We start from the raw sequence: 20,252 nt of genomic DNA, 5'->3' as shown, positions 1-20,252 counted from the left end.
TATAAATAAATACATATTGTTGTCTTTATCAATAATTTGTTCCTCTTTATTATTAACATTCCATTTTATGAATGGAATATTTGGTAAGTGGTGGTCTACTTACCAATACATATTGTTTGCAGACATTTCTCTTGGGTTAACACCTACGTGACATTGCTGGGTCACGGAGTAGGTGTCCACTTTCCCCAAAGCAAGTATTCCATTTTATACTCACAGTAGAAATGTTTGAGAGTTCTGACATTTACAGCCTAACCAACATATTGGTGTTTTCAGGCTTTTTAATTTTCTCCATTCTAGTGGTTGTGCAGGGCTAACTCATTGGGGTTTTAATTTATATTTCCCTGATGATGATATTGAATACCTTTCCATGTGATTACTGGCCAACCATCTATCCTCTTTTGTGACATCTGATCAAGTCCTTTTCCTATATAGTTGGGTTATCTTTTTATTATTTAGTAATAAAAGTGGTTTACATATTTTAGGTATAGATTATTGTCATATATATATCTGACTATATGTATATATTTACACTGTGTATATATATATATTTACACTGTATACACACACACACACACACACACATATATAGAGAGATAGTATTTTATCTATGTGCCCATGTCTTTTTCATTCTTTTAATAGTGTCTTTTGATAAACAAAAGTTTATTGCATTTACTATAAGAAATTCAATCAATTTTTATGGCTTTTGGTTTCTTTGTGTACGCTATATAAATCTTCATCAGCACAAAGTCAAAAATATTGTTTCTTAGTTTCTTCTAGATTCCAGTTTAGACTTTCACATTTAGCTGTGTATGCTGTGTGGAAGGGGTCTATTCATTCTTTTTCAAATATTTATATTATGGCTCCAGTACCATTTGTTTACATTTTTTTTACTTACCTTGGCAACTAGCTATAGTTATTGAGACCCTCTCTACTTTCATTTTTCAGACACTTTTGTGTAAACATCTTTTCATATTCTATGCAGCTACAAAATAATGGAGCATAATTTTCATGATACACAAAAAATGAGTCATTGACACTTTGCAATAACCCTCTCTCACACACAGAGTTCTTCAATTAGCAAATGTAGGCAAAAATGTGACTTCACATCCTGTAATTAGTTCATTTGACATCTTTTAGTAATCCCTTACAAAATTCAAACATGATCTATGGTAGTAGGACAGTGTAAATGTGTTTGCACTTTCCTTCTGCAGTTTCTCTGTGTGGGTGTCTGAAAATGTGTCTATACAAACCCATTAAATGTCTTTCCTCCTCATTTTAAAGAACTATGAGATATACATTTAACATCTATAAATCATTTTTACATTGCAAGAAAAAATCACTGGAAAATTGCATTACAATTTATTTTCATTTGCAAAGAAACTGCGATTATATAAAAAATCAAATAAATTAGCCTTTAAGTGAAGATGAATACTAGTATATAATTATAACAGTGAAAGAATTCCCCAAGATATTTACTAAGTATAAGATACATATTTTTAACCACTTGTGGTCAAATACAATTTTATGAAACAGAAGCTCTGTAAGGTGTTTCATGGGGAGAAAAGTTCCAGGATCAATTAATTCCGGGAAATATTGGTTGGACAGAGTTAAACAGTTTTCTTACTGCAGAATATATCAGAGCCTTTAACTAACCAGCAGGTGCTGAACATGTCCAAGAAGAGGACAGATTGGTCAATGTAAGTCTGATTAGTTGGAGCATAAGGTAGAGCTACAGAACCAGCAAAGCAACCAGTCAAATTCAGAACACACGCGTCTAAAATTATTTTAACAGAAACACTAAAAGAAGTCTTTGTCTTTACTGATTGCAGTAAAAGATAGAGCTCGAATTAAACAATGACAAAAATGCCACACAGAGACAGAGAAGCAACTAAGATTACAAGGGAGCAGGGGCCGGGCACAGTGGCTCATGCCTGTAATCTCAATACTTTGGGAGGCCGAGGCAGTTAGATCACAAGATCAGGGGTTCAAGACCAGCCTGGCCAATATGGTGAAACCTCATCTCTACTAAAACTACAACAATTAGCTGAGCATGGTGGCATGTGCCTGTAATCCCAGCTACTCGGGAGGCTGAGGCAGAAGAATCACATGAATCAGGAAGGTAGAGGGTGAAGTGAGCCGAGATCACACCACTGCACTCCAACCTGGGAGACATATTGAGACACAGTCTCAAAAGAGAGAGAGAGAGAGAGAGAGAGAGAGAGAGAGCGTGCACAGGTAAGAGACAAATAACAACAAGGAAAATAAAAGTATGCTTGTAAAATTAAATTTGCCATCGAAAACAATGCAGATTAACACTTACAAGGGGAGATCCAACAATGATTTGGAATACAAACTGAAAAATATTTCAAAAATGTAGGAAAAATCATTGGAAGATGATGATAGATATAGAACTATCCAGACTAAGAGTTATAGGTCTTCTTTAAGAAAAATCAGGCACAACAGTACCAGAAGTGATGCTGAAGAAACTATTGAAGTATTACATTTTGAGCCTAAAACCAGGTCTCAATGTGAAGTTAGAAACTACTTACCATGCTCCATGGATGGTTCAATTAAGAGATTCACATCATGAACAGAATTTAAATATACAAGTGGGAAATACATGTAGACAACCAACAAAGGATTAGATTTTTTTTACAATTAAAACAGAAAAAAATGGAGTAGAGGGAAAATAATGTCAACCAAAATATTGAATGTTTTGTCATTTATTTTCAAAATAATGATTGAATGGCAATAGTTATTTTGAGCATCAAAGGTAAACTGTGTTCATGGTTAGGGCAACAGAAAAATATAATCTTGGGTATTCAAGGTTTTAGAAACAATAACTGCCCAAATAAAATTCTTTAAAAATTTACTTTAAAATTTATTAATAAATATAAACAAATAAGGCCGGGCACGGTGGCTAAAGCCTGTAATCCCAGCACTTTGGGAAGCCGACGTGGGTTGGATCACGAGATCAGGAATATTCGAGAACAGCCTGGCCAACATGGTGAAACTCCGTCTCTACTAAAAAATACAAAAAACAAAAAATTAGCCAGGCATGGTGGTGGGTGCCTGTAATTCCAACTACTCAGGGAGCTGAGGCAGGAGAATCACTTGAACCCAGAAGTGGTTACAGTGAGCCGAGATTGTGCCATTGCACTCCAGCCTGGGTGACAGAGCAAGACAACATCTCAATAAATAAATATATAAATGGGCTTGAAATATGGGAGAATTGGAAAACGGTACTGGTTATATTACTGTAATCAATTCCTACAGTAGTTAGATTTAAGGACCACTATAAATATGGTTATACAACTCAATGGAAATGTCAAAATTAATGCTTGAAACAGAAGCACTATAAAATTGTCAATATTTTATCTGGTTATAAAAAGTAAAGTTTATACTAACAATTTCCAGCGAGTAAAGATGGGAGGAAAATTAAAAAGATGCTAGATCTTTCATTTTAAATAGATGAAGAACAAATGACACCATTAAATTTGAGACCTTGATATAAAATAAATACTGACAAAGTTTTTAAAATAATATCTGGTTACCAGTAGGATAAATAAAAAATATATTTATTTACAAAATCTTGGGTATTAAACTGTATGCGATGTATTTTATAAAGAAATTGAAGGAAGACACAGAAAATTAAAAATGGCATGAAAAAAGGACAAAATAAGTTGGCAGGAATAAAGTCAAATATATCGATTACAATAGTAAACTCAAATGTTTTAATCCTTACTCTCTTACAGCAAAGATTTGTTGTTTAGGTAAAAAATAAACAAAATCATAAATCAAAGTATATGCTGCTCACAAGAAACAAATATGACACAAAGCAATGAAGGAGAATAAAAGGTAAAGGGTTGTTAAAGATTTATCAGCATATAGAAAAAAATGCATGGTAACCTAAATTTCAGACCCAGCAGAATTTAACACAAACCAGCTAAACAGAACACAAAGTTCTTATGATTCTCTTTTTCTGTAATAAATATGTGAAGTCATAAATTTTTGGCCAATATCATGTATTATCAAGATATACAACATAAAAACTGTTAGAAACAGATGAGAAATCGATTACTGTTATGAGAAATTCTAAGCACTATTATATAAAATCAGAACAAAATAAGAATAATTTATTTAATATGTCAACTTGGCCTCTTACTCTAATCAACTTTCTCTAAACTATCCACAGAACATTTATCAAAATTGGATATCCATTATATACTAGATCATGTAAAAAGGATTGAAATATCAAGAGAACACAAAGGTAAGTCATAGACATGGAGAAAATTTTTGCTAAAGACATATCTGACAAAGGTCTGTTATTTAAAACATACAAATGACCATAAAACTCAACAATAAGAGAAAAGCAATTTAAAAATGGGTCAAAGATTTTAACAGATGCCTTATCAAAGAAGATATACAGATGGCAAACAAGTATATAAAAAGATGTTCCATATTATATATTATATGTCTTTAGGCAAATGCGAATTAAAATGAGGAAATGCCACTACACACTTATTAGAATGGCTCGCATCCAGAACACAGATAACACCAGACACTGGCAAGGATGTGGAGAAAACACAGACTTTCATTCTTTGCTGGTGGGAATGCAAAATGCTACAGTCTCGTTGGAAAACAGTTCAGCAGTTTCTTACAAAATTAAGCATACTATTTAATCCAGCAATCTCGCTTCTTGATATTTACCCAAAGCAATTGAAAACTCAATGTCCACATGAAAACCAATGTTTATAGCAGATACTTTATAATAGCCAAAACTTGGAAGTAACCAAGATGTCCTCCGGTAGGTGAATGGATAAACAGTGGTACATTCAAACAAAGGAATATTACTCAGCAATAAAAAAAAAGTGAGCTCTCAAGCCATCAAAACACACTTACAAAATTTAAGTGCATATTCCTAAGTGAAAGAAGCCAATCTGAAAATGCTACACACTATATGAAATTCTGGAAAAGGCAAAACCATGGGGACAGTAAAAAGATCACTGCTTGCCAGGGGTCGCATGGAGGGAGGGATGCTGACAAGTGGGGCATGGGATTTTTAGAGCAGTGAAGCTTCTCAATATATTATTATCCTGGTGGGTACATGTCATTATAAAATTTACCAAACCCATAGAAAATACAACACCAAGAGTTAATCCTAATGTAAATTATAATAATTACTTTGGGTGTCAGTAGGGTGTCAATGCAGGTTCCTGACTTGTAACCAATGGACTACTGTGGTGGGGTTGGGGATAATAGGGGAGGTTATGCACGGGTGAGGGCAGGGAGTATATGAGACCTTCCTGTACTTTCTGCTCAATATTGCTGTGGACTTAAAACTGCTCTAAAAAATAAAGTATATTACAAAATGGGCCAGGCGTGGTGGCTCATACCTGTAATCCCAGCACTTTGGGAGACCGAGGCAGGTGGATTGCCTGAGCTCAGGAGTTTGCAACCAGCCTGGGAAACACTGAGAAATCCCTTCTCTACTAAAATACAAAAAAATTAGCCTGGTGGTGTGGTGTGTGCCTGTAATCTCAGCTACTCAGAAGGCTGAGGCAGGAGAACTGCCTGAACCGGGAGGCAGAGGTTGCAGTGAGCCGAGATCATGCCACTGCACTCCAGCCTGGGCAAAAGAGCGAGACTCCAACTCAAAAAAATAAAATAAAATAAAAGTGTATTACAAACCACACTGAAATATCATAATGTATGTTTTCTACAAGCTACGTTCTGCAGTCGTAATTCCAAAAAACCTGTAAGAAATACAAAAAAAATTTAAATGAAAAAGGAATCTTATATCTCAGACAAAACTTTGAGAAGCAGTGAAAATGAAAGTACATGAAACCTGTTACAAAAATGAGTGCAACAGAAAACTCCAATTTTTAATCCTTATTTAATTCTCACAAGTGTTTCATCTTTATTTGCAGACAAGAAATAGGAGACTTCAAAAGGTTAAGTGACCCATGAAAGTCATACAGCCTATAAATGTCTGAACCAGTGAACCAGGATTTCACTCTGCCTCCTCCTCTGAGGCTCTTTTTAAGATATACCACCCCCTCCCTATTGAATAAACACTAAGATCAGAATTAGAAAACATTTAATTAGCCAATCCCTTGACTCTAAAATGTGGTTTTCATATTTTAAGGTTTCTGAAATTAGGATGGATTTTAAAATGATTTCTTTACAAAAAAAGATGTACTCTGATTTTCTGAGAATTGGCACATTAATGTCAACAAAAATATTGACTGATTGAATTTCTCCACAACTAAATTATTATCTTTAATAATGATGCGTGCAGCTGGATTTTAATTTAAATTCAAATCCTTCACTTGTATTAAAAATATCTTTAGAAAACACTGAAAAAGGTCATCATATATGCAAAAGACTGTCACAAACAGAGCAATGCAGTTAAAGGTAGTAGAAACTGCCAGGTTTCCTGGAGTAGATGGTGGTTTTTAGAGATAGACAACAGATGTGACTGATTCAAGGACTCACATCAGTCAGTCACAAGCTAACTTCTAAGGTAAGCTGCTTATTTCAGAGAAAATTGTTATTCACTTACAATGACATTTTTAAAAAAATTAAAATGTCCACAAAACTAATTCCTTTCTGGACCATTAAATTGCAGTGTAATTTTCAAGGTGCTTAATAGACCAAAGATTATGAGAAAGGCTATAAAAACCCATGGGTGGTAGTGAGCCTTATTTTAAAATCATAAAAGCATTCCGGAAAAGTCTGTAGATGCTGTCTATGAAGAAGACTACAAGTCACCTGCGATCTGTTTAGAATGCAAATTCTGATTGAGTCTGAAGTTGTGTTTGAAATATAATTTGACGCTGATACTGCTAGTCTAAAACCCACACTTTGAATAGCAAGGGTACAATGGTTAAGAGGCCCATCGACCCAACTGACTCAAAGCCCTACCATTTATTAGCCATGTGATCATGTACAAGTCATTTCCCCACGTTCTACTTCTCCCTGGCTAAAGGAGAATATCTACTGCATTTTTAAAATACGTTAAAGATTGATGAAAAATGTAGGCACAGTCTTTAGAACAGTGTCTAATACATCATGAAGTGCTCAACAAAATTAGCCCTTACCGTTCAGGCATGCTGGCTCACATCTGTAATCCCAGCACGTTGGGAAACCAAGGCGGGTGAATTACCTGAATTCAGGAGTTTGAGACCAGCCTGGCCAACATGAGGAAACCCCATCTCTATTAAAAATACAAAAAAATTAGCTGGGCGTGGTGGCGGGCACCTGTAATCCTAGCTACTCAGGAGGCTGAAGCGGAAGAATCACTTGAACCCAGGAAGCAGAGGTTGCAGTGAAGCGAGATCACGCCATTGAACCCCAGCCTGGGCACAAGAGCGAAACTCAGTCTCAAAAAAAAAAAATAGCCTATACTATTATTAGTATAAATACTAAGTGGGGCCCGATGAGCCCTTGCAATACATTGTAGTTACACAACTATCAGGCTACAGAAGACGCAATATCATCCCTTGAATTCAAATTAAGTCTGTTTCGTGATTTGTTCCTGGCCAGCTGACTTTTCATTGGCAAAGCAAAGACATAAGAAGTCTTAACTGGCAGGAATATAACGAATTTCGAATTTGAGAAGGTATATCAAGAATCCACGCTTTTATAACCAAGAAGTTCCTCAATGGCTAAAGTTTGTCGCAGAGTGTTTACTAAGTCAATCTGTACGCAGCAGGGTTACTGTCACTGGGCTTATGTCTGTCACTTTGTGACACCAATACTCCATCAGGCATGATGATTAAATCTACAACCTTTCATCTAGTAAAACAGGGAAGGTAATTGCAAGAGCTGCAATTGCATCACTGAATGTCTCCTGCTTTAAAAAATAAATATACTGTCTTTGCCTCTGCATTTATCTATCGGCAGGGGACCATTATACAGTGACAATATTCTGTTTCAGAAGCATTATCTCTGAATAATTACCTGTTTCTTGTCTCCATGGAAAGCTGTACCACAGAACTTGTTTTAATTTGGTATATGGCAGGATTCACAGATTGTATTTTATTACTACAAAAATACCTTTCTCCACCCCCTACAAAAATGAAGGTAAATGTTAGCGGCGTCGTGAATGATGCTGCAGTTTGGAACATTTGCAACCCGCTGATGGGGAGGTTCCCCCTCACCTTCCGGAAGCACTTATCAACAAAGGGAATCTGCAGGTGGCTCCAGCTGGTTACAGGGACCAGAATTTGAAGGGAGAGGAAATCCCTGAAGCTGGCTCTCCTGCCTGATTCTCCAAACAGTTACAGGGATAAAATGCAGAGGGGTAGTGAGCCAGCCAGGACTCGGCAAAGAGAAAGCACAGATGTTCACTGAGTTCTTCGCCCTTTCATTTTATTTTATCTCTGTTTTTCTTTTGGTCTCAATCCATGAACAACCCCAGGTCAATCTGTATACTGAGTCCTCACTCACCTCCCTTCCATGGACAATTACTTCAAACCTTTGGAGTTACAGACTATTTTAAAATGCTTTCAGGTGAACACTTAAAGGCTCAGAGCAGGGAAAATAAAAAGAATGAGTTATTGGGGCATAGAACATAAATGTTTGCCTAGAGAGGAGTGGTTAGGAGGGAGATGTGATTCAGGAAGTAATGGTGTTTTGCTTTCACTAAAGCAACAGTTTTCACATTTGCACAACAGAAAGAAACCAGCAGAAACACCTTATTCCAAATGAAATATTAACAGATCCATGCTAAATAAAACACATGTAAGTGAATTTACCCAGAGGAAGCAGTGGGTGGGGTAGGTAAAGCTCAACAAGCCCATATTTTTTCTCATTCTCCAAAGCAACCTCTCTAGTATACATCTAGGAATATCTCCAGGAATCCTGGTGGCCTTAGGTCACCCTGTATAAATCACTAAGCCACATGGATATAAGAGATTGTATATATTGTGAAATGGGCAGGGGGAGTTGTTTAGTCAGTCCAATGGAATGCTTACAAAATGTGTTCTTTTAGTTTTAAGCAATGTTTTTTTGTTTTTTTTCAAATGGGATTTAAAATGGGCCAGGAGGCCAAAAATAGGCCCAGAAGGCCAGAGTGTATACTCGAAAAAACTTTCATTCCTGTCAGATGTTCTACAATCAGACTATTTACAACACTGCCCTGATGATCTCACCTAATGTGAAGGAGAAAGGTCATTTATTAATTGTCCACTTTTAAATCATGAGTCTCACTTTAAATTTGTGCTCTGTGAAGGTTAAGTGTGATTACAACAGATTTCTTTACATCTTTGAACTACAATGACTCACGGTGAACCCACTGCCTGTCCTCAGATGAAAGTCAACAGGAGATTTGGGTTTTATAATTTTATAGAATCATCTTGTCAGGAACCTGTATAGGAGCCATACGTGAAGGAATTACTGTGTTTATCAGCCTTTTATAAAAATAATGACATAATGTTTCTCCATGTGTAATGAGAAGTAAAATGAGAACTGTATGTTAGATAATTGGGTAGGAATAAGAAACTAATTTCAGTATACAAAAATATGAAACGTGATTGTATTTCATAAACATTTTTATGACTTTTAAAGTGTAGCTACTTTTAGTCCTGTAGACCTTAAGAGGTAACCTCTGAACATTTCTTATGAGTGATTGATTATATAGTCAATATTAGGCTACTCTGTCACAGGATCAAGCTAAATTATAAACCCTGGGCTGCATTATTATATCAATATTTAATATTTTAACATGTGTACTAAATTATTTTTAAAAGAAAAGATTAAAACATACAATTTAAATAGAGAATAATATTCATCCTAATAACATTAACATGTCAGTGATTTCCAAAAATCACATCATTACAAATTTAAATTACTTATCTGCAAAACAGAAATATAATCTAATCTCAAGTAGAGAAAACAAGCATGATTAATGAAAAGTTCTCATATTATCTGTAATTGTCTTTAGTACTCGGTCACAACTACAGGAAACACGCAAACACACACACACACGCGCGTGCGCACACACGCCTCATTTCAGATTCAATTTTCTTTTCCCTTCCAGATCACTGCTGGGGAACCTAGAACTAATTGAATACTAGGATAGAAGCCTCATATTAAATTAAATAAAGGTTTTCTGTTCATGGATCTCTAACTACGTAAGAATCCATGCTTAGAACCAGTTCTTTAATTCCCAGTACATGATCATTTATTTTAAATTAGAAACACTGGATACATCTGTGTACTCATGCAGTCATTTGTTTCATACTCAATCATTATTCTTTACTCTGAGTCAAATATTTGCTAGATTCTAGGTTTTAGAAACAGAAAAACAACACTACTCATGGAGCTCACAATCAGAGACCAAGATCAACAAATCATTATAGTAAATGGCATATGCAAAACTAAATGTGTGCACAGCTTTAGCTGGAACATGGGGGAAAATGTGATTACAGCTACAGGAGAGGTTTTATTTTTCCAGGCTTACACGGTATCAATGGTCATTGCAGACAGAGAGAAGAGCAAAAGCAAGAACCTAGAATGAATTGGTATGGGTGGAAGTAGGAATGACTAAATTTACATAGTCACAGACAGACCCTGGTGTTGTTACTAGCTGTGTAGGGATAATCATGATACTACCACCATCGTGAGGTTGATGAGAGTATTAAATGAGATTCAAACATTTAGAACAGTGCCTAGAACTGTGTAGGTACTCATTTAATGTTAACTACCATTACTCATCAAATCTTCCATCTAACATTAGAAGTATTGCTTAAGAACAAGGTTTAATCATATAGATGAATTTTTGCATATGGAGAAAAGTGAAGTCAATCAACAAGCCTCTAGCAACATACTGAGGCCCTGTGCAGGCAAAGGAAACACAAGAAATAGAAACCCTTGCCTGCTTATGTATATACCATCATCTTAAATGTATTTAAACATTTCCTCCCATTTCTTTTTGTTCTATTATTTTTCTTTGCTCCCAACCAGCCTCAGCTCTTGACCTGAGAGTGAACATCTTCATTCAAATCTATGCTGCCTTTGGCTTATTTCCTTGTCTGATCCAGGCGTTGGGGATAATCAGCCATACTCCTCCATTTCCTTATTTCAATTATCCCCTCAAACTTTAATTTGTCATTGCCAACAGTCTCATTTCCTTTTGACTAAGATAAAGGTTCTGCCTTTTCCCAAGAGAAGTCTTTTTGCGACTAACATTTTTGAAAAAGCTTTCTTTTCGTATTATCTTCATTTCAATGCATTAAGACTGAAAAATCTTCTGTCTAGAAGGTCTTAAGAAGAGATGGACAAGTGCATTTTAAAAGGTGGAATCAAAATTCTAGAGTGTGGGAACTTTTTTCAATGGGTATGCAAAGCTCATGTTAGGCTTAGAAGCAATCTGGGTGGGTTAGTTTCTTTATTCCTTTTAAAGTGGGTGAAAATAAAGGAGGGCTTTAACTTTGAATTGCTGTAAAAAATGTCTAGCTTTTCATGGACAGTAAAACTAAGGCTCAAGGTCACATTTTCATTTTGCTGGAATGTCTGCGAGGGGTTCAGGTGAGAAGCAACACCCTGTATGACAAATAAAAATGGAAACACTGAGGTGCCAGGCTATATACTTCTTGATTTTTTTAAAAGTGTGTTCGAAAACTGATAAAGTGGTAGATATTTCTAACTCCATACACACCCAGGGAGTGGAAGGATGTCTGGGATGGAGATGCCCACTTTGACAAAGATACTTATTCGAACAAATATTTTCCTGTTAATATTTCAGAAGAATGTGTATGATATTGGCATCATTCAGTAGAAAGCTGGCTGGGGACAAAGGTATCAACAGTCCTTTGGGAGGCCATAATAAACTCAGGCAGGCTTTACCTTGTCCAGCAATATAAAGAAAGGCTGAACCACAGCACCTGCTCCACCTTCACAATTGATTTGCCTGTTATTCTTTCGGAGAGGAAAGGTGGAAGATCAATGACAGCCATGACACAGAACGCCACTGTTCTTCACTTTGGGTACAGCCCCAGGTGCAGTTCTTCAGTATCAATCATCAAAGAAACAGGCACATTTACCTTGAAACTGATAGCAATTAATCTTCTGATTTCCTCACTGGTGGGGGTCCTTGACACTGGGAAGGACCCTGACATAGATCACATACATTTTTAAAATTTTTCCAAAATAAGAAATTTTGAGTGAGTTACGTTGACTGACTCTCTATTTCAGCTGCCATTCAGCCACATTTGCTCTCATGTCCAGTGGCTCTGGAGTGACTCCAGGTACTTCTGAGATTCAGCGAAAGAACAGGTGACTTGAGGACACATTAGTTTTGAGATTAGTAGGGTATCATCACTTCTGTGGCTTTTCAGGGTATAGAAATGTCTCCTAGAAAAATTCCTGTAGCCCTCTTGGGTCATGACAATTTAAGACCAGAGGTGAATAAAATTGTACGCACACTATCATGCACAGCCCAGATTTAGTAAGTTAAGAAGGAACAAGTTTTGAAGTATACACAGCTACTTATAATAGATGTGTAACATTATAATCACATTATTTCATAAATCTTGTGAGGTTTATGGTATTTGTCTGCTATAAAAATTTAATTTGTATTGATTGCCTTTTCATCCTAAGTTAGTATTCACCATAATTAACTTATGATTTTGAATTCATTTAAAAGGACTCCAAAAATGTAATCCCTGCAAAATGTGAATTTACTTATCTATGTTAGATAAAGACATGCATCCCAAATTGCAATGTAGAATTATAATGTAAAAACAGGAAAACAATTTAGACCATAATAAAATATTATAATTATATTCATAGATTAAATAGAATAATTGATTAAATGATGGGATATGATGCATATTATCCTTGATCAAAATATCTTAATATAATGTATAATCATTAAAAACATATATCAAGATTATATTACAACAGGAAATAAACTGTAAGACCTCAAATAGTGCAACAGGTAAGCTAAAAAGTTGCACTTTAGAACTAGTTATAAGAGAACTGGTTTCATTTTAACATAAAGCAAGGAAAAAGCCAAGGAGAGAATCATATCTCAACGAATCTGTTTATGCTTATAGTTGAAATACTCTTGGTAAAAGAAATAATCTTTTATACATTATTCTTTTTCAGACTTTCCGTAAAAATGTTTTTCAAAATACATGGGAATACGTAATCCAGAAACAGCTTCTGATGTATATTCTGTTGACCACACCAAAGAATATGTCCAAAGATCACTGTATTCATTTCCTGGTCCTGCAATCACAAATTACCACAAACTATGCTGAAAAACAACACACATTTATTATGTTACAGTTCTCAAGATCGAAGTCTAAAGTGGTTTTGCTAGGCTCAAATCAAGGCCTCAGCCAGACTATATTCCTTCTGGAGGCTGTAGGGTCTCTTTCCTGACTTTTTCAAGCTTCTAAAGACAGGCTGCATTCCGAGGCTTTTGGCCCCCTTTCTCTGTCTTCAAAGGCGGTAGTGTTAGGATGAGTCCATCTCATACTGAATCACTTGATTCTGACTTTTCTGTTCCTGTGTCCACTTGTAAGGGCCCTTGTGATTATACTGGGCACACCTGGATGATCCAGTATAATCTCTTGATTAGCAATCATGAGTCCCCTTTGCCGTGTAATCTAATATGTTCACAGGTTCAAGGGATCACATGGGTGTCTTTGGCTGGGGGTAGTATTCTGCCTACCACAATCATCAATGAATTGCTTTGTCCTCTCCTACTGCCATTTGGTTATAAATCTGAATATAAGCCACGTATCACCCTTGTAACACTAAGAAGGCTTTACACATAATCAATGATTCTCAAGCTCAGTATCAACCTGAATGCAGTCGTATCTAGTGAAAACTGTGGTCTGCTCAGAAGGGCTCCTTAACAGTCTCACAGCTCATTCCCCCCATTCCCCTGCCCCCAGTGGTGACCCAAGTTTAGAATGCTATCATCCCTCTAGCATCAGCAGTTGGCTCAAACTTGACCATCTGGTCCAAGCAAAGTCAATCAGAGTTTTTTCCTTGAATGTTTTTCCTCCCTTAAACTGTTAAAGAAAATTCTTATCTTTCTTGGACAGAACATAGTAAAAATAAAGCCTTAGATGATGCTAAAATACATCATGGATTTTCCACTTGTACAGAGAAAAATCCATCTGCAGTAGACAAGATTCAGATTAAAGGGCTGATAAAAGCAGAAATGTGTGTGTCAGGGGCTGCTGTGTAAACCCATGTGTATGTGTGTGTACATGGGTGTGGGTGTGAAAGAGATAGTGAAAGAGTGAGAAAGTCCACACCTGTAATCCCAGCACTTTGGGAGGCCGAGGTGCGTGGATCATGAGGTCAGAAGTTCGAGACCAACTGGGCCAACATGGTGAAATCCTGTCTCTACTAAAAATACAAAAACATTAGTGATGCCTGCCTGTAATCCTAGCTACTTGGGAGGCTGAGGCAGGAATCTCTTGAACCTGGGAGGCAGAGGTTGTAGTGAGCCAAGATTGTGCCACTGCATTCCAGCCCGGGTGACAGAGCAATTCTCCATTTCAAAAAAAAAGAGAGTGAGAGAGCTGTGTGGTTGTCTAAGTCACTCTACCATATTCTTCCCAAAGGTCATCTTTACCCCTGTCCTTTGTGATTTGTGAGCACATAAATCATTTGTTTGCTCCTGGTTGCTTGAATAGGGATTCTTTTCATGTAAGGAAGACTTCTAACTAAAATAGATGCAATATAGTTTTGTTATATGCTCAGCACTGTAATTAATGACAAAGGATTTTAAAACATAATCAAGAAAGCTAAGAATTCTTTCAGGACATAGAAAACAAAGAACAACTCTTTATATGTCCAAAGCTGGAGATTGCTGCTAAGTGTGATCTGGTACCAGCAATGCCATAGGTTTTCGTTGCTAAGCCTTTGGTCCACAGTAGGCATCAACCGTGGTCTCTTAAACACTTTCCTAATCTATTGCCTACATTGAACAAATAGTAGTAAATATTTGCACTAAATATAATTTCCCCCCATGTAGCTAGTTAATGGCATTGAAACAAAGTCTGAGGATTCAACCAGAAACTATAAGCAGGACATAGAGAGAGGTAAAGAGCAGCAATCCAAATTATTTCTTTAAAGTAAATACCAAGAAGATTCTCTTGTCATCTTATATTGCCAGTGTAACTAGTGACATTGAGTGAAAAATTATGTAAATGGATATACAGTGCAAAAATAGTTCTAAGTCCAGGAGGTTGGCCCCAGATCATTCAGTATCAATAAACCAGTTACTGCTGGTTCATAATCTATTAATACTCTTCACTATTGTTTACTTGGGTTCTGGGTCCTCTGCCACACTGACATTGTCTTTGATCATTTAGCCCTATCCTACACATTCACAAGATTCATATGGATATTTACTAGCCAAAGTTAAAACAATAACAATATGGCTAAAGGTTGGTTTAGTCAGTCTATGAAGTGGCTAAATATTAGGTTAGAGTCAGGCAGGAATTGCAAAACACCAATTACATTTTTTATTAAACGTCTATACTTTTAATAAAAGACTATTTTTACATAATGAGATGGGTCTGCTTAAAACACTTTCAAATGAAACTCAATTAGCATAGAAATTAAAATTCTGTCTCTTCTTGTTCTGATATTCCTTTTATTTCTGGAATGCCAGGTTGTACTTACATGAGCATCCAGTACTGCAACATTTACTAAGCAGAATGGAGCTCCTTCTCATGGATACGCACTAAAACCTAAGGCATCACAGAACAAAGGTTCCTCTCTTCTGAGAGTAAAAACAGGAGAGGAATTTTTTTTCTCTGCTTGAACTTTTGCATGGTACCAATTATCCTAAAAAGAAACTTCAGTGACAAATTAATGTGTCTTACAATAAAATAATTTGGGCCTTGGTTTATCTTTTTATTTTAATTTTTTAAAGCAGAATCAAAAACTATAAATGAAACTGGATATCACGAGGTACTTCTATGTTTGATTGCCTTTTGGATAATTTAGTAATTTACTTAGTAAACAATATAGTACCTATTTAAAGCATAGGTAGCTCAAAATATGTACCTTATTAATCTATTGTGACAGGTATATTTGTTTGCTATTATGCAGATAAGTCTAAATCATGGCCACCTTTGTTGATACTATGGAGCCCTTTATAATCTGGCCAAAGAAGCTATGGACTCTTTCGGCACAAAAATATTAAAAGGCAAATATAATATATTTCTGCTATTTTAAGAGGTTCTCATCGTCTGATATCCAACCACCCTCCAGAGTTGCATGAATTCTGGGCTAAGAGTCCCTGGAAATGGAATTCCCCAAATGCCTCATTACAATGCAGATTTTTCTGGCCAAGGAAGCACATCAGAGAGCCGCTCTCAGAAAACTAGATATGGGCTGGGTGTGGTGGCTCACGCCTGTAATCCCAGCACTTTGGGAATTCAGGGTACGTAACTTGAGGTCAGGAGTTCAAGAACAGCCTGGCCAACATGGTGTAACCCCGTCTCTACTAAAAATGCAAAAATTAGCTGGGCATGGCGGTGTATGCTTGTAATCCTAGCTATTCAGGAGGCTGAGGCAGAAGAATTGCTTGAACCTGGGAGGCAGAGGCTGCAGTGAGTTGAGATAGCACCACCGCACTCCAGCCTAGGTTACAGTGAGACTCCATCTCAAAAATATAAAAAATATATAAAAAGAAAAATAAGAAAAACTAGACTAGCTATGAAGGCAGCAAGCAGATTCTCAGGGATCTGAGTAACTGGGAACCACAGAAGGAAATTTCTATGAAACAGATTTATACCCCCAGAATTTATGCCGAAATACTTCATAATCACATTGGAGATCTATTTAAAAATAAAGATTCTCATTCTACGTTGGATATACTTAAGCCAGATGAAAGAGTGACCTGAACCTATCATATTCTTTCACCTTTCTGGGCTTTCTGATGAGATTTCCTATCTCAGATATATTCTTCCCCATTTCTCCAGCAGCAAACTTCTGACCATTCAGGACCTCCCTCAACCCCAGAGCCCAAGAGCCATATCTCCATCATAGCACTGACTACATACTACTGCAATGATTTCTGTTTTTCTTTTTCTTTTTTATGCTGCATCTAACTGAACTTTGATACTTGTCTTAGTCCATTCAGGCTGCTGTGAAAATACTATAGATAAGTAGCTCATAAGCAACAGATATCTATGCCTTACACTTCTGGATTCTGAGAAGTCCAAGATCAAGGCACTGGCAGATTCAGTGTCTGGTGAGAGCCTGCTTCCTACACATAGATGGTACCTTCTCACTGAGTCCTCACATGGTGGAATGGTAGATCTAGCTCTCTGGGGGTCTATTTTGTTATTTATTTTATTATTTTATTATTATAATTGCTTTTAGAGACAGGATCTCTGTCACCCAGGCTGAAGTACAGTAGTGCCATCATGGGTCATTGCAGCCTCAAACTCCTGGGCTCAAGAAATCCTCCCACCTCAGCCTTTTGAGTAGCTGGGACTACAGGCATGCACAACACACTCTCTTTTGTAAGAGCACCATTCCCTTTCATGAGTACTCCACCCCCATGAACTAATCACTCCCAAAGACCTGACCTTCTAATATCATCAACTTTGGGGCTAGGTTTCTATGTGTAATTTTTAAGAAGGGTGCAAACGTTCAGACCAAAGTAATGTACACAAATCAGCAAAGTAGTATATGGTGGATAAGACATTTATTTTCTAAATACATATCTCTAGTGGAAGCAGGTTTGAATTCCACTAAGAGGGTAGAATCAGCTGAATAGTGTTCCTCAACATTCATGTCCACTTAGGACCTCAGGATGTCACCTTATTTGGAAACAGGGTCTTTGCAGATATAATTAAAGACTAGAGCTGAATCACCCTGGATTTAGGGTGGGCCCTAAGTCCAATGAGTATTGTATTTACTGGAGAAAGGAGAAGGAGGTGCAGACACACAGAGAGGCAGGTAAGACAGCCATGTGAAGAGAGAGGCAGAGAAGGGAGCGATGCTGCCACAAGACAAGGAATGCCAGAAGCCACCAGAAGTTGGAAACAGCAAGGAAGGATTCTCTCCTAGGTCCTTGCGGAGATCCTGACACTTTTTGATTTCAAACTCCTGATGTCCAAAACTGTGAGAATAAATTTCTGTTGTTTTCAGCCACCAAATATGTGGTCATTTGTTTTGGCTGCCCTAGAAATCTAACCTGAGGGCGGGAGCGGGGTATACCTCTGCCGTGGATCACAAGGGGTCACTTGCAGCAAAATTGGGTGTTTCAAAATTGGGCTCTTCAAAGCGCTGTGCATATGAAGGGTTTCTGGGAGGGCATCTGAGGACAGCCTAACTTCCTCTGGGGTATTTCCCAGCATTGGTCCTGAGGAGCCTCTCTGGACAATGTGTAATGGTTTTACTGCTAACCTCACATTGGCTAATTGCTCCCCTGAGCATGCGCCTCACTTCTCAGAAGTGCGGCATCTCACCGTAGCTGCAAAATCCCAACCAAAAACATGGGGACAAAGCAGACAAGGAGCCAGCTCAGCAGCGGGCCACGTGGAAAGGATGGGCAGGGAACAGATGGCAGGGAGCTGATATGGATTCGCTGGTCAGTTCTTTGATCAAATAATAGAAAATGTGCTCAAACTGAACCTACTCAGGCTCATCCACACAAATCTTAGTTTAATTAAAAAGGAAAATATAATTCTGGGGAATGCTTCTCCTCGACACACAAGATAATATAATGGGAAAAAAGACAACAGGGAAAACAATTCGTACTCTTGTGGTCACAGAACTAAACAGTGTTTTAGTATTAAATAATACTAAAAAATGACTAAATACATTCCTCCATATTTCTCAAAGCAGAAATTACCTATGGTAAAAATTCAAAATGTATTTTTTACAAAGTCACTTTTCTGGCCTCTTTGACAATTCTATTAAGCCAGTTCTGTTTCATATAGAACAAATAATCATTGTCCCGTATGCTGCTGGTATTCAAACGTGTCTAAGGTGGATCATTGTTCAAGATCTCCTCTCTTTATTTCTCTCTACGCCCTACCCTGTTTTCCCATCCCTTTCCCCTGACTCACTCCTTTCCCTCCTATCCCTATTCAACAAAGCTTGGGGAAAGGACACCACACGGCAATAAGTTTTGTGCAGCTTGGAAGCACTCCCTAAAGCCCTGTTTGCTCAGTGGGAAGTAGGGCAAAAACTAAAGTGTCCGTCCTTCTGCTGCAGGACTGTGCCTGTTACACTGTCCTACAGAGTGGTGAGTCTTCATGCGGCTGCACAGCAGAATCACTGGGGAGCTTTTAAAATCCCGGACGCTCAGTCCACATCGCAGATAAATTAAACCACGTGGGAACTCAGCACTGGTATTTTAAAAATCCTTCTGCAAGCTCTCCAAGTGCCCTCATCTCCTCTATGAATTCTGTTAGAACAAAGCCCACCTGACTTACATTTCCTTCCAGAAAACTTTACTGCTTGAGTCTGAAATTGTTTTCCTGTTTTCTCTGCCATCTCACCTGAGCTGTCATCTGGCCCACTTTCAATACTCCAATCTGGCCACACATGGCTTTCTCAGAGAGGTTACCTGCCCGCCGTATTTAGAGCAGCCCCCAGGCCTTGTCTTGGCCCCTCTCTCATGCTATCTTGCTTTCCCTTCTCATAGGGCTATCTGAAACTATTTGTCTTCTGGTTTAACTTATTTCCCAAACTCTATGACATCTGTTGCCTTGTCTAATTATTTTCAGCCATGAGAATGGCTGTGGGAACATAGTAGGACCCCAGTAAATATACCTTGATTGGATGAGTGAATGCATGAATGAATGTCGACCTTGTTTTCTCTATTAAATTGCATGCCCTGGAGGTCATTTGTATATCATCTATTTAAAACCCTTCTAAGCCTTTACAATTGTATATTAAAGTTAACAAAGAAGTGCCACATATACTGTTTCAAGTGTCTCTCACAAAAACATTTGAGAGAAAACATCAGTTGTTATAATGCCATTTTAATAGATAGCAAAATGAAGGGTCCAAAAAGTTTTTTTTAAAAATGCAAAACTCTACAGAGTCACACAAATAATAAGTGGTGTGAGACATCAGCTCTCTGAGGGTGTCATGCAGCCATGTGGCCATGTCTTCCATCCCTGCCCCCTGAGAGGCACACACCCTCATAATGGGAGCCTGACTGCTTTGATAAGCTACAAATGCTGAGGGAAGGCATGGTGTTGGCAGCATGTGTGTCTTTCTGTCCAAACAGGAAACTGATGTCT

General features: G+C 37.5%; 1 protein-coding gene across 3 annotated transcripts in view; it reads right to left on the bottom strand.

Moving 5' to 3' along the window:
• Nucleotides 1-20,252, bottom strand: part of ITGBL1 (integrin subunit beta like 1) — a 277,886-nt gene that overhangs the window by 105,269 nt on the left and 152,365 nt on the right. The window lies entirely within an intron of this gene.

This window comes from Callithrix jacchus, chromosome 1, assembly GCF_049354715.1.
Source record: "Callithrix jacchus isolate 240 chromosome 1, calJac240_pri, whole genome shotgun sequence".
Taxonomy (NCBI): Eukaryota; Metazoa; Chordata; class Mammalia; order Primates; family Cebidae; genus Callithrix; species Callithrix jacchus.
The sequence above is the reverse complement of the archived record's forward strand: the minus strand, read 5'-3'. Positions and strand labels throughout refer to the sequence as shown.